We start from the raw sequence: 17,249 nt of genomic DNA, 5'->3' as shown, positions 1-17,249 counted from the left end.
TGATGTCCTTACCATTGGTGTCCAGAACAGGGTCGGCATCTCCAGATGCAACGTGGCCAATCACCCGGGCACCCATGATGCGCTCCACGCGCTGTTGCAGCTCGGTGAGCTGCTGGATCTGGGGTCCGCCTCCCCCGGTCTCAGTCCGGCTCCTCTTATTATTGGCCAGCTTGGCCTGCAAGAGAAAGGACGGCCTCTAAGTACAGTGTGTAGCCCTGATCTTGTGTGCACTGCCTCCCATGGTGGAATAGCCTGGCCAGTGTGTAGCCCTGATCTTGTGTGCACTGCCTCCCATGGTGGAATAGCCTGGCCAGTGTGTAGCCCTGATCTTGTGTGCACTGCCTCCCATGGTGGAATAGCCTGGCCAGTGTGTAGCCCTGATCTTGTGTGCACTGCCTCCCATGGTGGAATAGCCTGGCCAGTGTGTAGCCCTGATCTTGTGTGCACTGCCTCCCATGGTCGAATAGCTTGGCCAGTGTGTTAAGTGCAGAATGTGCAATTGATGTTCATGGCTGTCCCATAGCTGCTGCATGAGGGCTGGCCATTAGGGCTTTCAGGTCCCTTTGCCCATAATGTGAGGTGCACATGCAAGGATGAGGAGGACACTGGAAAGGGTACTCACCCTGACAATCCTGGCGAGGTCATTTAGCTTTTTGCGGCATTGTACAGAGCTCCTGGGGACCTCACTGTTGGATGTCACCCTGGTGGCGACATGCCTCCAGGCTTTCCGGTAGACGCGGGCCGCCGGCTTCTTCCCATTGTCCGGAAACAAGATATGGCGTCTCTTCTCCACAGCACCCTCAGATCATGCTCTGAGAAGCGCTGCGCTCGTTCACGGGCCTTCTCCATCCTTTCAGGTGCTATTTGGGTCCAGCAGCAGTGTTCAGGCCTAGCTGGAGGGCTGCAGTGTCCAGGGCGTGGCAGCAGACCAACTCGACCCTTCCCCCTTAAGAGCTGGCCGGCGCCAGGGTGTCTGCTGTCAATCAAGAAATGACCACACCTGCGCTGTGCCCGGCCTCGGCGGTATCGCTCAGCACCGCCGGCTTAGCGCCTAAAGATAGTCGTGCATCGCCAGTTTTAGCGCTCGAGCAAACTCTTAGGGCGAAGCTACTGAATATCGGCGAAGTGGCCTCGACTTTGCGCCGGGCGCAAACTTTAGCGGCCGCCCGACTTTACCGCCCCAAAAGTGGCTATAATGAATTTCTAGGCCTTGATTTCTCTGACTGCCACCTTTGTTTTTCTCCTTCCTGTCTTTTGCTTCTATCCTTGTTTCCCTTTCCTCTGTCTCCCTGCTCAGGTTCCCAACCCCCTGCCATTTTAGTTTAAACCATCCCCCAGAGCACTAGCAAACACTCCCCCTCGGGCATCGGTCCCGGTCCTGCCCAGGTGCACTTCTGGTAAAGTCATTACAACAGAGGACGAATAGCTCCAAGGAAATTCTGTGCATGTTCCCTGCTTCAATCACAAGCCTCACAACCCTTTGCATAAAAATAACATTTCTCCTGCTCTCTGTCCTAAATCTGTTCCACTTCATCGTATATCTGTATTTTAGGGGCGAGCAGGAACAGGCATGCACAAGCCTCAATTAAATAGAATAATTATGAGAATGAAGTCTCACACTGAAATTCCTGACTTTGGGCAAAGATCGACCCATATTTCCCACCTTGCGCATATAAAATGCGTATCGAGGATCTCGGAGCCTAGCCTGCTCAAGTAGGTTAATGTTCCACAATTGTTATGAAGAATCTTTTTTTAGTTGCCATTTTCTGGCAGCAATACGGTTGTTCGTGCAAATGGCTCACACAACCTGTGTATGCTACCTACCAGGGTGTTATACAGGGAGCCAGGCAAGTCATTACTCCACTGCTGCAGATGCAGCATACTCCATTTTAAAACAGGACCGGTGACATAGGAATCCCTGAGTACTCTTTCACAGCCAGTGATTATGCACAACAGTTGCCCCCTCCTCACCCATATTCATTTAAATCATTGTGTAGGTCATCTTTGGTGAGTGTGTTTGGAATGAATTGGTGATGATGCTGAGTGCAATGCAGGCTTCTGGCTGCAGCATGATCCTGCCTCTGGGTCTCCTTCTGAAAAAACAGCATTAAAAAAGAAAATATTTAAAAGTTCATGTACCATGTTATCCATATGGCTTGCTGTCATGCACCAGAGGTACTGTGTGGACCATGCTGAAGGTATTTATTATAAAAATTGGACTATTGGATAGATTTTGACTTTGTGCTATTGTGCAAAATGAATGATAGCGAATCAGCAGCCCGATTTACATCTGTTCTGATTTTTATTTCCATTGGCTTCAATTAAAGTAAAAATTGGGACAGATGAAATCAGGCTGCCGAGCTGTGACACGTTTTACACTTTTGCACAAAGTTAAGATCTCACCCCTATGTGCTGCCTGGGACACTAATCAGTAGATAAAAGCTACACACTTAGCTTGGCATCACCAATACTCTGTGATATTTTGCAGCTTATAATATCAACAGTTGCCTCTTCAAATGTTCGTGTACAGATCTGGGTTTGTTTCTGATCACCTCTTTTCTATAATGGTGTATTCCACAATCCAGCGCTGCCAGCAGAATTTACAGGCAGCATGGGAAATCATAGGCGCCCAGCCGTGATTTTGCCTCTATTAATTTTAACTGATGGAAAATAAAAGGCTGCGAGTACAAGATTTCCTGAAATGTGCTCCCAACTGGGAATGCAGATCGCAGAATTTCTCCTTAAATGCCATGAAAAAATACAGGACATTAGAGCATTGAGTTCATGCAGTAATCTCGTACACAAGCAAGGTATGTTTAGTACCATCATGGCTTCTGCAATGCTTTTTGAATTGGTCTTTCCCTAGGCGAAATTGAGGCATCATTTCCAGCATAGAATCCTACCCCATAATTAAGCTATTCCTATTTTCATGACCCCTACAATGGCCTATCATCCCAAGCCAACACTGCCTACCCTTGCATTTCTCTTCAGATAATGCAACTTCTTTTAAACTTCCTATCAAAAATAGCATTGTTACTGTATGTCAGCTTAGGAAATCTTGTTTTAATAATCCAAAAATTGTACTTTTTATGACCATTAGCACTAAAAATATTGGACCGTATCATTTATTTGATTGTTTAAAAGGTCCAATCTCTAAGAAATGTCTTTTGATAAAGTGGGGGGTAGTAGTGGGAAGGGTGGGATTGGATGGAACTAAGGAAGATAAACTGAAATTAAGAGACGAACCATAGAAAATAAAAGCAAAATAAAGAGCTTATTGGCAGCACTTTGCTACAATGAAAGGAAAGTTTACTTTGGGGTCTTGCAGTTTCAAGTAGAATATCATTAAGCAGCACTGCAATTCACCACCTCATCTGCTTTATTGCCAATGGCTGTGCATGACAAAAATTCTGGAACTTTGTGGCTGGGATTTGAGTTTACTTCTTGTATAGAAATGATCTGTTTTATACCAACTGCTGTTTTGTTGGTGAATGAATATCTATTATTCAGTTTTAGCAATCTTCCAGGTCACAACTTCAGTTACTACCTTTTTTTAAAGCTTTTTTACCTTCAGCTATCCTGAGTATCAGTCAGTACCAATCGTAGCTCACAAAATCCAGAAGCACCTCTGTCAGAATTGATACAGTTTCAAAAGTATGTCAGTTGCATTCCTGAAGTTAGCAGTAAATGGGGTTGACACTAGGAAAATAGAGGAGCAATAACTATTGTATTGTGTATGTCTAATCACTGAGCTCCAGTTGATGCCAGACAAATGCTTATTGATGCAAAAGTTAAGCAAGCTCCCCAAATATAAAAAAGGGGTTTTGAGAGCTGCCAAAGAAAGGATGCAGACAAAATCTGTTTTGTTTTTTCTAGCTGGTTGAGAAAAAAAAAATCACAGTTGATTTTCTTCCCAAAGGAATTCATTTTTTTTATTCCAAAGTTTAGTCAGAATACGTTCTTAGGATGCCTTAAAATTCTACAGATTTTATCTTGGAGCACAGTTACTATGTGCTTTCACCTTCATTTTAAAAGTAAATAGAAAAAGGCAAAAGCACATAATTCTGTTACGATTTTTGAACTGATTGAAAGAATGTGTTGCTCAGAGGGCTTTGTTTAAACTAGTAATGATCAATAACTGATTAATTTAATATTAATATTGTCATCTATTTTCCTGTCTGTTTCATTTCTTAATACGCCTCTGGATATTTATTATATTAAACCATTATATAAATGCAAGTTGTTGACGCAAACTAAAAATAAACGACTTTATATGACACAACAGTGTTGTTTTCAGCAATAACTTAGAGTAGCTTTACATTACAACTGTAGCATCAGTGTGAAGCAATTTCACTGTGCACTGACATTATGGTTGTGTTGTTACTGCAGCCTAAATCCAGGATCAGGTATTTACAAGTGAGACTCACTGAAAGAGGCAACCTCTCTCTGCTTAATTCTGCAGTCAGGGCATGTCTAAATTTAAACTACCCAAGTTTAGCACAGGTGCAAAGTTGTTTGTGTTTCACATCAATACTGAACTTGTAGTGTAAATGCATCTTACTGTCACTTTAATGAAAAGACCCAGCAAAATTCTGTTAACCATTTTTCATTCAGTATAGGCAAAATAGCCATAATGCATTCCCCAGAGTAGCTGGAGACAGTGTTCAAGTTACACAGCTGTTTATTATTTTACAGTTACTTTTATAATAAATTTTGCAGTAATTTCATTGTTACATTTTTGTGCAATATAGTTCCCAGTTACTTATAGTTTGCATGTGGCAATGAGCTCAATGACCTCACATTTGCATGAAAGACCCTCTTCTCATATGGATTCTTTACCCAATTAACCGATTTTCTAAGTTTATATAGTTTTTGTTTATGCAGTAATTTGGAGCTACACTGATCTTCAGTGTTTAGGGCAGTATGTTTTATATACTTATCACTAATTCATTACATTATTAAAATCTCCCTGCTATCCGACATTTCAATTTCAAACGGAACAGAGGGAGTTAGGTGTCCATGTACACAAATCACTAAAAGCTAGAGTACAGGTACAAAAAAATAATCAAAAAGGCTAGTGGAATGTTGGCCTTTATCTCAAGGGAGTTGAAATTCAAAAGTGAGGAAGTAATGCTTCAGTTGTAAAGAGTTTGAAACACAAACCACTTGGTCAGAGCCCATCTGGAGTACTGCATTCAGTTTTGGGCACTGAACCTCAGGAAAGATATATTTGTCTTGGAAGGGGTACAGCACAGATTCACCAGAATGATACCTGGGCTTAAAGGGTTAAATTATGAGGACGGGTTACATAAACTTGGCTTGTATTCCCTTGAGTTTAGAAGCTTGAGGGTTGATCTAATCAACGTATTTTAAATGATCAAGAAATTCGATAGGGTAGATACAGATAAACGATTTCCTCTGGTGGGGGAATCCAGAACAAAGGGGCATATCCATAAAATTAAAGCTAGGCCATTTAGGAGTGAAATCAGGAAACACTTTTTCATACAATGGCTAGTATAAATCTGGATCTCACTCCCCCAGAAGGATGTGGATACTAGGTCAATTGAAATTTTCAAGACTGAGACTGATAGATTTTTGTTAGGCAAGGGTATCAAGCGATATGGAGCAAAGGCGGGTGAATGGGGCTGAGGTACAAATCAGCCATGATTTAATTGAATGGAGGACCAGGCTTCAGGGGCTGAATGGCTTACTCCTGTTCCTATGCTGCAATGTTTATGCTTGCTTCCATAGATCACTTGGAATGTAGATCAGGTTTAGAACCATTAACTTTCCATCTAAGCATGACATTTTAAAATGAACGATGGAGATGGTCACGTTATGGTACATTACCTGTACCTAAAACCCACTAAAGGTTTAGACAGATGGAATTCCTCTCACCCCTAATCCCTTGAGGAATTAATAGATATACTAAAGACAAATATACGATGATGAATCTGCTGTGTCCAACTATGCTTCTGTCACATATTTCTCATAGCACTTTAAGGCAGATGGTATTTTTGGAAATTTATGTGGTATTAAAAATAAATTGTAGATTTATTTGTTTAAGTAATGACAGTACAAAAAAATGGGTGGTCTCAGTTTACCAGTATGATGTACTCAAAAAATTGGACCATTACATGGAAGTATAGTGGAATTTTTTTCTTTGTGTGTTCATTTTCCTAAATATACAGGGGTAAGATCAGCTTATCTTTAAATGCACTATCTATTAAAGGCCTCTTTAGTTCAACTCATATGACTGTCCCTTTACAGTACATAGTACCTATATAACCCCTATATTTCTTTTTCTCCTGTTGCCAATACCAGTCACTCTCAACACTTGTTTATGACACAGCATCCTTTATTTTCTGAATAACTGAAAGTTTCAGTCAGTGGCTTGAGAATTTATTGTATTTAGTAAATTTTGAAATTGAATTAATTGCAATAAATTCATCATTGGTGTCTTTGCTCCTGATCTCAGTTGGTGTTTTAAAGAGGCATTTTCTGATCAGGTTCACCCAATTTGCCTGCACAGGTTCATGATACCAATACACAACCCGCACTCCAGAAATGAGGGGTGCTACAATAAACCTGCAGCCCAACCAAAGGGCTGAGTAGACCTTTGGTATGCTAAAAAGGTTTTTCTGGTGCCTGGATTGCTTTGTGTGCTGCTTTATGTGTTCAAAAAACTTACTCTGTACGCTGTTATCGGAGGTCTGATAAAAGGTTAATGTCGAATTTCTGTGTCTGCCATTTGAATCTGTTTCAAATTAGCAGCTTTGTTAAAATATCATTCATGGGAATTTACTGTGCTTAATAGACTGCAGAGATATTTCAACCCCCTAATGAAGAAAACTGAATTCAGATGACAGCCAGCACTGATATTTGAATTTCAACTTCTGGTTGAGAATCCAGGGGTCGATTTTCACTACCTTTGCCTGGCATTAACATGGTAATGGTCTCAAAATGGCGTCAGTCGCCTTACCACCCTGTTAACACTGGTGATGTGGCTGGCTCCATTTTGAAAGGGGCTTAATTCCAGGTGTTCAAAATGCCTGCATGTTTCAGGTGATAGGCCCTTTTTAATATAGAAATCGGAATCCAATGATGCAAATAGAATTATGACTGCCATTTTAGATTGGAACTGTTTGGAGCCTGCGCCATGCGCATTCTAACCAATTACACAGGCGATGGAAAGGAAAAGACCCGCCAAAGATAAGTGTCGAACAATAATGTGGGCCACTGCGCCTCAGGACCCACATCTTCCGCGATCCTGACCATTCCCGCAACGTACCCTGCTGGCCCAATCTTGAGGCCTCAGTCCAGCGCACTACATCGGGACGTTTGACGCCCTGCAACTTGCCTGCCAAATTTAAATGAGGCCTGGGCCTCAAAATCGCAGGTTCCTCTCCCCCACCGGGATGGTTGGCTGACCAAAAGTCTAAATCAACCCCCAGTACTCCAGTGCTAATGATGCAACAATTGGCCTCAACCGTCCTGTGTTAGGGAGGGTTTGCATAGAATTACACAGAATTTACAGCATAGAAACAGGCCATTCAGCCCAAATAGTCTATGAGGGCACTTATGCTCCACACGAGCCTCCTCCCATCCTACATCATCTAACCCTATCAGCATATTCTTCTATTCCTTTCTCCCTCACCTACTTATCTATCTTCCCCTTAAATGTAGCTACACTATTCGCCTCAACTACTCCAAGTTCCACATTCTAACCACTCTCTGGGTAAAGAAGTTTCTCCTGAATTCCTTATTGGATTTATTGGTGACTGATGTAAGAAAACTACTAGGCACTTGGTCTGAGTATTAAACAAGGCTTTAATCAACTGTTTTTCAACATGGAGATCTAGTTGTGTCCTTCACTAGATCCTGTTAAAGAATGTCCTGCCAAGCTAGACCCATGCCCGAGTATTTATACTCTCCCTGGACAGCGCCACCAGCAGGCCGCCCAGTATTATTTCCACATGAATGACGAGATTCATGTCAGTGACCATCTTGTATTTATGGCCCCTCGTTTTGAACTACCTCACAAGTGGAAATATCTTCTCTATGTCTACCCTATCAAACCCCTTCATAATTTTAAAGACTACTGGTAGGTCACCCTACAACCTTCTTTCTTCTTGCAAAAGGAGCCACAACCTGTTCAGTCTTTGCTGATAGTTGTAACCTCTCAGTTCTGGCATAATCCTTGTAAATCTTTTTTGCACCTTCCCCAGTGCCTCTGTATCCTTTTGTAATATGGAGACCAGAACCAAACAGAGTACTCTAAGGGGGAGAAATTCGGTATTGCCCCGTTTGGGGTGTAATTATCGGCTGGGCGCAAAGTGTAGCGCCTGGCGCTAATTATCGCCTCCGAATGCAAACTTGGCTTCTATCACCCCTGGAGGTGATTTGAGCGCTAAATCAGGCGCTACACACCTCTCTTAAGGCGCTAACGCTGAGGAGCGAGGCGCTACCTCAGAGCGCTGGCGAAGCTCATGTGATGTCAGTCAGCAATGGAACACAGACACACTGGCGCCGGCCAGTTCATAAAGGGGAGGGTCGATCTTGCTCTCCATCCACACCCTGCTCATTGCAGCCTTGAATCTCAGCCTGGAGAGACCTGTACATCAATTCCACTGGAAAGAACAATAGAGAGGCCCAGGGAAAGAGCTCAGAGTGCAGCCCCCAAAGTCTCTTCTAAATCGATGCAAGGAAGGTCAAATCAAAATGAACCTGCAAAGTGCTGCTCAGTACCCAAAACTCCTTCACACAGCAAGGGGCTCCACTCAATATCCGGTCCGTTGTGCTACCGGGGCGTTGCACGCTCGACTGACGTCACGATCTGTGGGCGCAGGAGATCGTGGCGGTAGTGTTTAGTGGTGCTGCAAAATGTCTGGTCAATTTCACGAACGGCGCAAACATCGCCACGCCCGGTGCTAGTTGCTTTGCGCCCCATTAGCGCCCTCTTAGGGCGCTAACGGGAGGCGCAAAGCAACCGAATTTTTCCCTTAAGTGTGGCCTAACCAAGGTTCTATACAAGTTTAACATAACTTCCCTGCTTTTCAATTATATTCCTCTGGAAATGAACCCCAGTGCTAAGTTCGAATTTTTTATGGCCTTGTTAACTTGCATTGCTACTTTTAATAATTTGTGAATATGTACGCCTAGATGCCTTTGCGCCTCTACTGTTAGGCTGCAATTTTCTGGGGTCCATGCAGGCACGCTTGGAGGCGGGTCGGGTGGGAAATTTGAAAAAAGTCAGAGCATGTCGGGAACCCGCCGTCATCCCACCCCCACATGCCTTTCCCTTGAGCGTGTTTGCTGGTGCAGAGGCAGGTGACCTAACTGAAATCATTATAAGCTTATTGTCAGACAATTAAGAGCCTTTTTCCCCCAATGTTTCAAATTTCCCTTCTTGGCCATGGGATTCACGTAGCTCGGGAACCACGTCTGTCAACCTGAGGCGGGAGTTGAGTGGCCATTGCTCCAGCTGATTACTTGACAGCATCAAACATACTATAAAAGCTCTGACCTCACAGCCAACCATTTTCCTCAGGCAGAAGCATTTGCTGACTACATTGGCAGCACATATTTAACTTTCTGCAGGCTGCAAGTCTTTCCAGCAAAGTCTCCATCCAGTGTTACCTCATTGGAAGAATCTCTCTCACCATTGACAGATTGCTTCTGTCAACTCTACTTGACCTGCCATCCTATTCCATCAGCATGGGTGCCGTTTATACTGTCTCACCTTGGTCCTCAGGATCTGACCACGATGAACCCCAACACCAGCAGCACCAACAACACCACCACCAACCTCCGCAACCACCTGATGCTGCACAGGACAGAGTGCATCAGCATCCGAGCACATTGCTGCCCAGGAGGCCAGGGATGATCTCATCATGGCCAGATTTACTTAACTTTAGGCTGTACACCCATATGGTTGCCACATGCTGTGCCAGGTTGGCACCACCCCACAGCAACACCATAAACCATCCCCACAATGACCAAGCCATTCACCATTGGTGGAGGTACCATTATGTCTCACCATTCACTGCAACTCACTAAGCCACTTCCAAAGGTGCACACAAATTTCTCCAAGACCAGAAAGTGGTGAAAATAAAGATTTTTATGGTTGAGGTCATATTAACGGAAACTTGACATTAACATTGAATAAAACACCCAAGTGGCTACCCTTGTGAATCTACTTGAGCGTCATCTTTTTCTTACGCATGCTTCTACGAGGTGTTACCCCTGTGGCTTCAGCAGAGGTAGAGGCAGCCTGCTCACTTCCCTGCTGTGACTGCTCAGACACTCTTGGCAGATGTCCTCTGGGTTTTGGAGCCTCTGATGGCCCCGCCAAAGTCTGCTCCTCCTGCGTCTGTGCAGGGACAGACTCGGCCATTACTGTCCAAGGAGGCATCTGGGACTCTGACTGAGGGGGTGGCAATGGGGGAGAATTGTAAGCGCTTTGAGAGGAGCCCACAATTCCATGTCCCCTCTCACCATTATCCCTCTCATGGGTCACCCACACATCCCTGCTAGCAAGGAGCTGGAGAGCACCTTTCTGCACATCAGTGGGGCCATGAGGACCCATGTCTACGCTGACATCCCTCCTAGAGAGGAGGTCTATGAGCCTCTGCCATCTATTCTTCATAGATAGCATGTGCTCATGTGAGTGGCACATCAGCTGCTCCATGCAGGTGCCCATCCTTTCCACAGTGGTGCTCATATTGGAGATGGACTCCTCTATTCTGTGAACATTTGCAGACATCGCAGTTGCAAAACCTGTCACAGCCTCCTGCACTTCTTCCTGCACCTCCAGGATTGCCCTCTTTCTGGATGGCCCCCGAGGCTCAGCGTCTACATGCAGCTGAGCAGAGCTGGGAGCATTCTGCGCCCTCCGGCAAGGAGTCCCCACTGCTGTCCCTGTCTCCACCATCTGCTCTTGCTCATTTGTGAGTTGTGAGACACCAGGTCACAACACTACTCTATCTCACGTGGGACCCACCAAGGTGTGTTGTCTGCGCTGGTGCTGGGTGTGCTTATGTCTGGTGACGGTGTGCCCTCAGAGGCTGGAGGCTCTTCTGAGGAGTCGTCTTCCTCTTGGACAGTATTGGGGGGTGGGGGGGGGTACGGCTCTTGATGGACCTGTGGGAGAGCAAAGAGATGAGTTAAATATGTCATATGAATAATAGGTACAGATACCATTATGCACATGATGACCATTCAGTGGCTGATGACATCAGTCCCCATATGAGTGGGGTGATAGAGGAGTGGACTAGGGTGTCTCGGAGGGAGCGGTCCCTACGGAATGCTGAAAGGGGAGGGGAGGGGAAGATGCGTTTGGTGGTGGGATCACTTTGGAGGTAGCGGAAATGGCGGAGGATGATCCGTTGAATGTGGAGGCTGGTGGCATGAAAGGTGAGGACAAGGGGAACCCTATCGTTGTTCTGGGAGGGAGGGGCAGGGGTGAGGGCAGAAGTGCGGGAGATAGAACGGACACGGTCGAGGGCCGTGTCAACCATGGTAGAGGGGAATCCTCGGTTGCGGAAAAAGGAAGACATGTCGGAAGCACTGGTGTGGAAGGTCGCATCGTCGGAGCAGATACAGCGGAGATGGAGAAACTGGGAGAATGGAATAGAGCTGTACAATGCAATTGTCAGGTAGAGGAAATGCAGCAAGGTCCCTCCTTCCCCACACCCCCGATTCTAGGTACCTGTTCTGGTTGAGGAGGTGAGCAGGAGGAAGTGCTGTTCCAAACAGGCAACAAAAGGATGGCAAGGCAAGTTTTCCTGCACCAGTGGGCCTTGGTTCAATGTCTCATCCAATATACAGCACCTCCAACAGCACACCATCAGTACTGCACTGAAGTGTCAGCCTAGATTATACACTCAAGTCTCTGGAGTGGGACCTGAACCCACAACCTTCTGACTCAGAGGCGAGAGTGCTACCACTGAACCACAGCTAACACCCTGAGGACTTGGATGTTCATTTCAAGGGCCCAGACTACCAAAAAAGGTTGATGGGCATATACCAGGAGATGCTAGGTGCACTGGGTAGCCTTACAGCGAGCTTACGCACAATGTTGCAGAGCATGGAAGAGTCCATTGCCAACGTGTGTCAAGACTTTGTGCAGAGCATGGAGACCATTCTGTCCAGCATGGATCAAGTGGTCAGCTCCATCAATCCACCCACCATCACGTAGCCTCTCCTGACAGCTCTAACAGTTGTCATGAAAGCTCAGATGGCTGCCATGTTGGCTTTCGGGACCCCTGTTTACATGGGCTTCCAGAGTGTCACATCACTCCTGCGCTCAGTTCTCATGCAGAGCTACAGGATTGCTGAGGTGCACTCCTAGGAGTGTGGCCTTGGCCTTATGGGAGAGTCACCTATTGTCCTCTCAGAATGACAGCATGCTTGCTCCATTGGCAGCCACTCCGCCTGTGCCCTTGTTAGTGCCACACAGCTAGCTGGACCAGGCAGCTCTGACCCTTACCTAGATGTTGCAGTCTGCAGCAGGGCCCTCAGCTGCTCAAGGTTGCCTACCACAGCCATCTGAAGTGTCCTCAATTGAAGCTCAGCAGCCTTCCACCTCCCAAGCTGTAACCAATGGGGAAACACTTTGTAGGAGCACTAGGATAGGTAAACAAGCACACAAGACAGGCACTAAGGACTTACACATGGGTAATTCATAATTATTTCTGTTAACTGTTAAGACACTGAGGGAATTGAGTTGTTTGATAAATTTATTTTTTGTTCTGGATTTGGTGTTGGTTTTTATATTTGTAGTGAAGTAATCAACTAGGTTTTCCACTCTTTATTGCTATCCAGTGACCCTGCTGGAAATGCACAGAATTGGGCTCAGCCTTGAGTGTAAGCAGTGTAGTTGACTATGGGTCTGCATCACAGCTATCACATGAATAACTCGGAGAAGACACCCCAGGCACTTCGCACCCATGGAACTGTGTCTCAGCTACAAGTGAAGTTTATCTTTCAGGAATGGAGGGAAGAGGGAGAAATTGACAACAAGAAAATATAGCACACTTTGATTATTCTAATTGTTCCAGCGGTGTGTAATTAATTTGTATGGTTAGAAGGTTGGACAGTGAGAAGTTGATTATGTTCCTATAATGCTACAGGTAATTGCTTGCAACTGGTACCTGTTTAGGCGAACATGGAGCCAGCAGACTTGATTTGTACTGTTGGCTCCATGTCAATCTCAAGTCAGGCAATACTTGCTGAGCTCTGCCCACCAGCATCTAAATGCCAGTTATGTGGTGTATGTGCCTTTAAGAGCAATTATGGTGTATGTGCCTTTAAGAGCCCCAGGTGTGCGTAATGCCGGTAATTGCCACTTGGGCTATATAAGCCTGTGTATTGTGTATATCCTTTAGAAACCCCCCCCAGACTTGCTTAGTAAATACCTATGAACCAACTCCTGTCTTCAGTGTCTTTATCTACACACGGACACTACAAGTTACATTTTTAATGTTAGCTAAGAGCCAATACAATAGACAGTTCTTTACCAACATTAAACTTAATTTTTAAAGGTTTTCAATGTATTTGTGTGAGACCACTTCCTCAGGATGATGTGATGCAGTTTGTTAGAATTTGATCTAGCTGACTTAATTGCTTTGAAGTCATCAATATAGTTTTGAAAGTACATTAGTTTGATAAAACTGAAATAAGACCATTAAAGCAGTTTTGTTTGTCAATGTAGTCTCAATATTTTTTCACTTGTTACAGATCTGCAATGCATCAAACAAGTACCTCTTAGCCAATGAGGTAGTCAAAGCACAAAATTCTTGATTTTCTTTCATGTTTTTATTTTAGGGTAACAATTTTGCACATGTTACTGAGTGTTGGAATGCAAGGGATATTTGGAAAATGGTTTCAGGTGTAAATTCCAATGGTGTGGCAGCTGCATCTCCGTTGGTAGCAGTTGTTGATTGTTCAAGAACTGATTCCTAATCTTTTTTATTAATATATAAAAATAGTACTAATGCAATATTTACAGTAATATTATCATAATGTTCTGATTTCTATGCCATAGTGGTAAATGGTAATAATAGGACCTAGAATGTGAAATATTTAATTTCCAGCTATTTACAGAGCACATTATTGCATTCTATAAGTAATCTTTCTGCTACGGTCATTTAAAAAGGTAAAAAATGGAAAACTATGCTAACTTGTATTATAGATCTTTTTACCATGGGTGATGTAGTAGAAAGAAAACTTGCACCTCTCATGACCTCAGGACATCCCAAAGTTCTTCACACACAATGAAGTACCTTTTGAAGTGTAGTCGGTGTTGAAATGTAGGGAAACACAGTAGCCAATTACAGGAAACTTTGGTTTATCTGGAGGTTGTATGGCCGGAAACCTCGCTCTAACGGCAGAAATCAGCAGCTGTTTTGGTTAGGTTTTTTTTCTTCTCCTAGCATTCTTTTAACAGGCAGGCTCTGGAAAGCGTCTTTGTAGCTTAGCAACAGCTTCAGAGACACTTCCAAGGTACGGGCCGAGTGTTTACAAGCTGTTGCTGAGCAACAGTGTTTGTTGTCAAATATGGAGATTTTTATCTCCGTATGCTTCAACGTTAACTTTGCATGTCCGGCAGTTTTGATATATCGGCAACACGCCGGTCCCGTCGGTGCCGGATATCAGAACTTTTCCTGTAGTACACAGCATGGTCCCACAAACAGCAATGAGTTAAATGACCAATATAATCTGTTTTGGTAGGGTTGGTTATGACACTAGGAGAGCTCCTTGCTTTTCTTCAAATAGTGTCAAGGAATCTGTTACCTCCACTAGAGAGAGCAGATGGAGCCTCAGTTTAACATCTTAACTGAAAGACAGCACTTCCAACAGTACAGCACTGAAGTGTCAACTTAGATTGTGCGCTCAAGTTTCAGTAGTGGGTTTTGAACCCACGACCTTACGACTCAGAGGGAGAGTGCCACCGCTGAGCCAAGGCTGACGCACAGAAATGTAGCTATAAAGTACTGATGCCAGTATTTAACTTTGAATTTCTGTTAAAATAACTTATTTTTATGGCAATTACATTCTACTTGTATTGGTGCTGAGGGCATAGGTTAACTATATAATTAAAATGCAGTTTTGTATATAAAGGTGTTAATAGTTGTAAATATAAGATTGGTAAAATATATTTAAAAGTCTTAAGTGCATGAACAGATTTGTTTAGCATTAAAAAATACTTCATACATCAATTCATAGTCGTACTACTGATCCTACATTAACACAGATAAATCTTACAAATCAAACTTGTGCTGAAGTGCTCTTTTCAATAATGCCATTGGAATCTGTTAATTTTGTTGATGTATGATAAAAATGTTTGTAATTTGAATGTTGCAATGGAAATTTAGTGCTCAGTTAATTAAAACACCGGAGCAGTGAGCACATTAAACAAAGAGTAAGCTCAGTGATGAAGCTGTCATTTCTAGCTACTAACCAGGTGATTAAATTTGCTAAATTACATTGGAAGATTTATTTCACTATATTATACAAACCTAAGATGCCTCAATGCATGTGTTTATTTTTATTCATGTAGAAGAGGATAATTGCAGTGGTACTTGATTATAGAATGTTGTTTGTTTGAACCTGTGAATAATTTTCAAAGTATAAAGAAGTCAAAGTGTTTTACACAAGTGATCAATCATGGTTTATAATTGTACTAAACCTGAAAGTGATTGGGAGACAGTCTCTACTCAGTTCTTCCCAACTATTTTGTATGCAATAGATTCTAACAACCAGACAGTGTGAACACGGATACATAGTAAGAAGATTAATTATCAGCCAGTTTGATTTGACATGTATGCTTGGTATCTCACAGTTTTATATCGATATGCTACATTATTGTCTCTCTGTCTGAAAGCTACACATGCTGCCTTTTACTGTAGATTGCTTCCAGGCTATTGGCGATTGTTTGTTGAAATCATAAATCCTTGAAGACAGCTTTGGCTTGCCTTTGGTATTAAAGAGGTTCTTTCATAAGACAAGCTCGATGCAGTAATTGATTTAAATTACAAAATAAGGAAGGGTAATTATTTGTAATTCCCACTGAAGCTATTCCAAAATGACTACAGCCAAAATTTCTGGTATGTAGCTATAATGTGAATTTCAGACTTAAATGTAAAAACAGCAATTTTTGATGTTTTTAATAACACTATTGTATGTGTATAATGTAATTTGCTGAAATATTCAAAATGACAGATGGATTTTTCATCTGCTGAATTTACTTAATAAGTCCATTGTTTATATGCTTATTTCAATATTGTGTCACAGTTGCTCTTGGTTGCTTGTTTTTATGAGTTTTGCTTGAGCTATATTTTGCCACTTCCTTTTGGAGCTTGGCATCAGGCAGCCCCTACTGTTTCAGCTGTGAATGCTGGCTCCAGGGTTTAGGCTGGAGGTGCAGTGTGTAGGTTTGGCATTTTGACAGTGCTGCAGTCTCCCCTTGCTGTAAATTAGTGGTTAATTTGACAGCACAGAAAGAAAGAAAGAAGTAATGAGAGCAGTATTTCTGTCAAAGTGTACTCAAGAGAGCACAATTCTCTCTTGCAACATTCACCAGGGTGCTCCATCTCCTCACACTCAAAAGCTTGACAGAGATGGGAGGCTGTGAAAATCAAGCACCCTACCTGTGTGTTTTGTTTATACAAGGGAGGACTAATAAAATGAATAGCTGGTTTAATCTAATCCACTTGTTTTTTAGTTTGATTTGAAGATTGTCAGGTGTGGACTTTCTCATTTTAAATTTGGTAATGATGAACAGGAAACAGCAGCCTGCTGCCTTTACACTTAACGCTACAACACCTCTGTGTAAATTGGGCTGTACATGCATGGGCATTGCACTGCTATTTGAAACAGTGCCAGAAAGAGAGAACATGTTTAAAGCTCTTTCTAGAGGTCAAGAAGCCTTGGAATCTCTTAGAGCTAGACCACTGGCTGGAGTTAATTTTTCAAAATGAGTGTTAAGTTATCATGTTACTGAAACTGAAATATCTAACAAAGTGCTGCATTATAGTCTGTCAAATCCCAGCTGGGAGAGAGTAGTAGTGAGAGGCTCCCTTATCTTTGCCTTGACTGTGCTTCTGGAGACCTGTAATTTGGCTATGTTTGAATAACAGGCACTGGGGCTGGCATAAAGCCGCTCTTGGCACTCCCCAAGTGTCATTCAGTCATACAAAAAAGAGCTTGTCCCAGTTAGCTATGTGTTTGCTAAGACTATACAGCAG

The sequence above is a fragment of the Somniosus microcephalus genome, chromosome 5 (assembly GCF_052327205.1).
Source record: "Somniosus microcephalus isolate GS21.2 chromosome 5, FLI_Smic_1.0, whole genome shotgun sequence".
Taxonomy (NCBI): domain Eukaryota; kingdom Metazoa; phylum Chordata; class Chondrichthyes; order Squaliformes; family Somniosidae; genus Somniosus; species Somniosus microcephalus.
Note: the sequence above shows the minus strand (reverse complement) of the source record.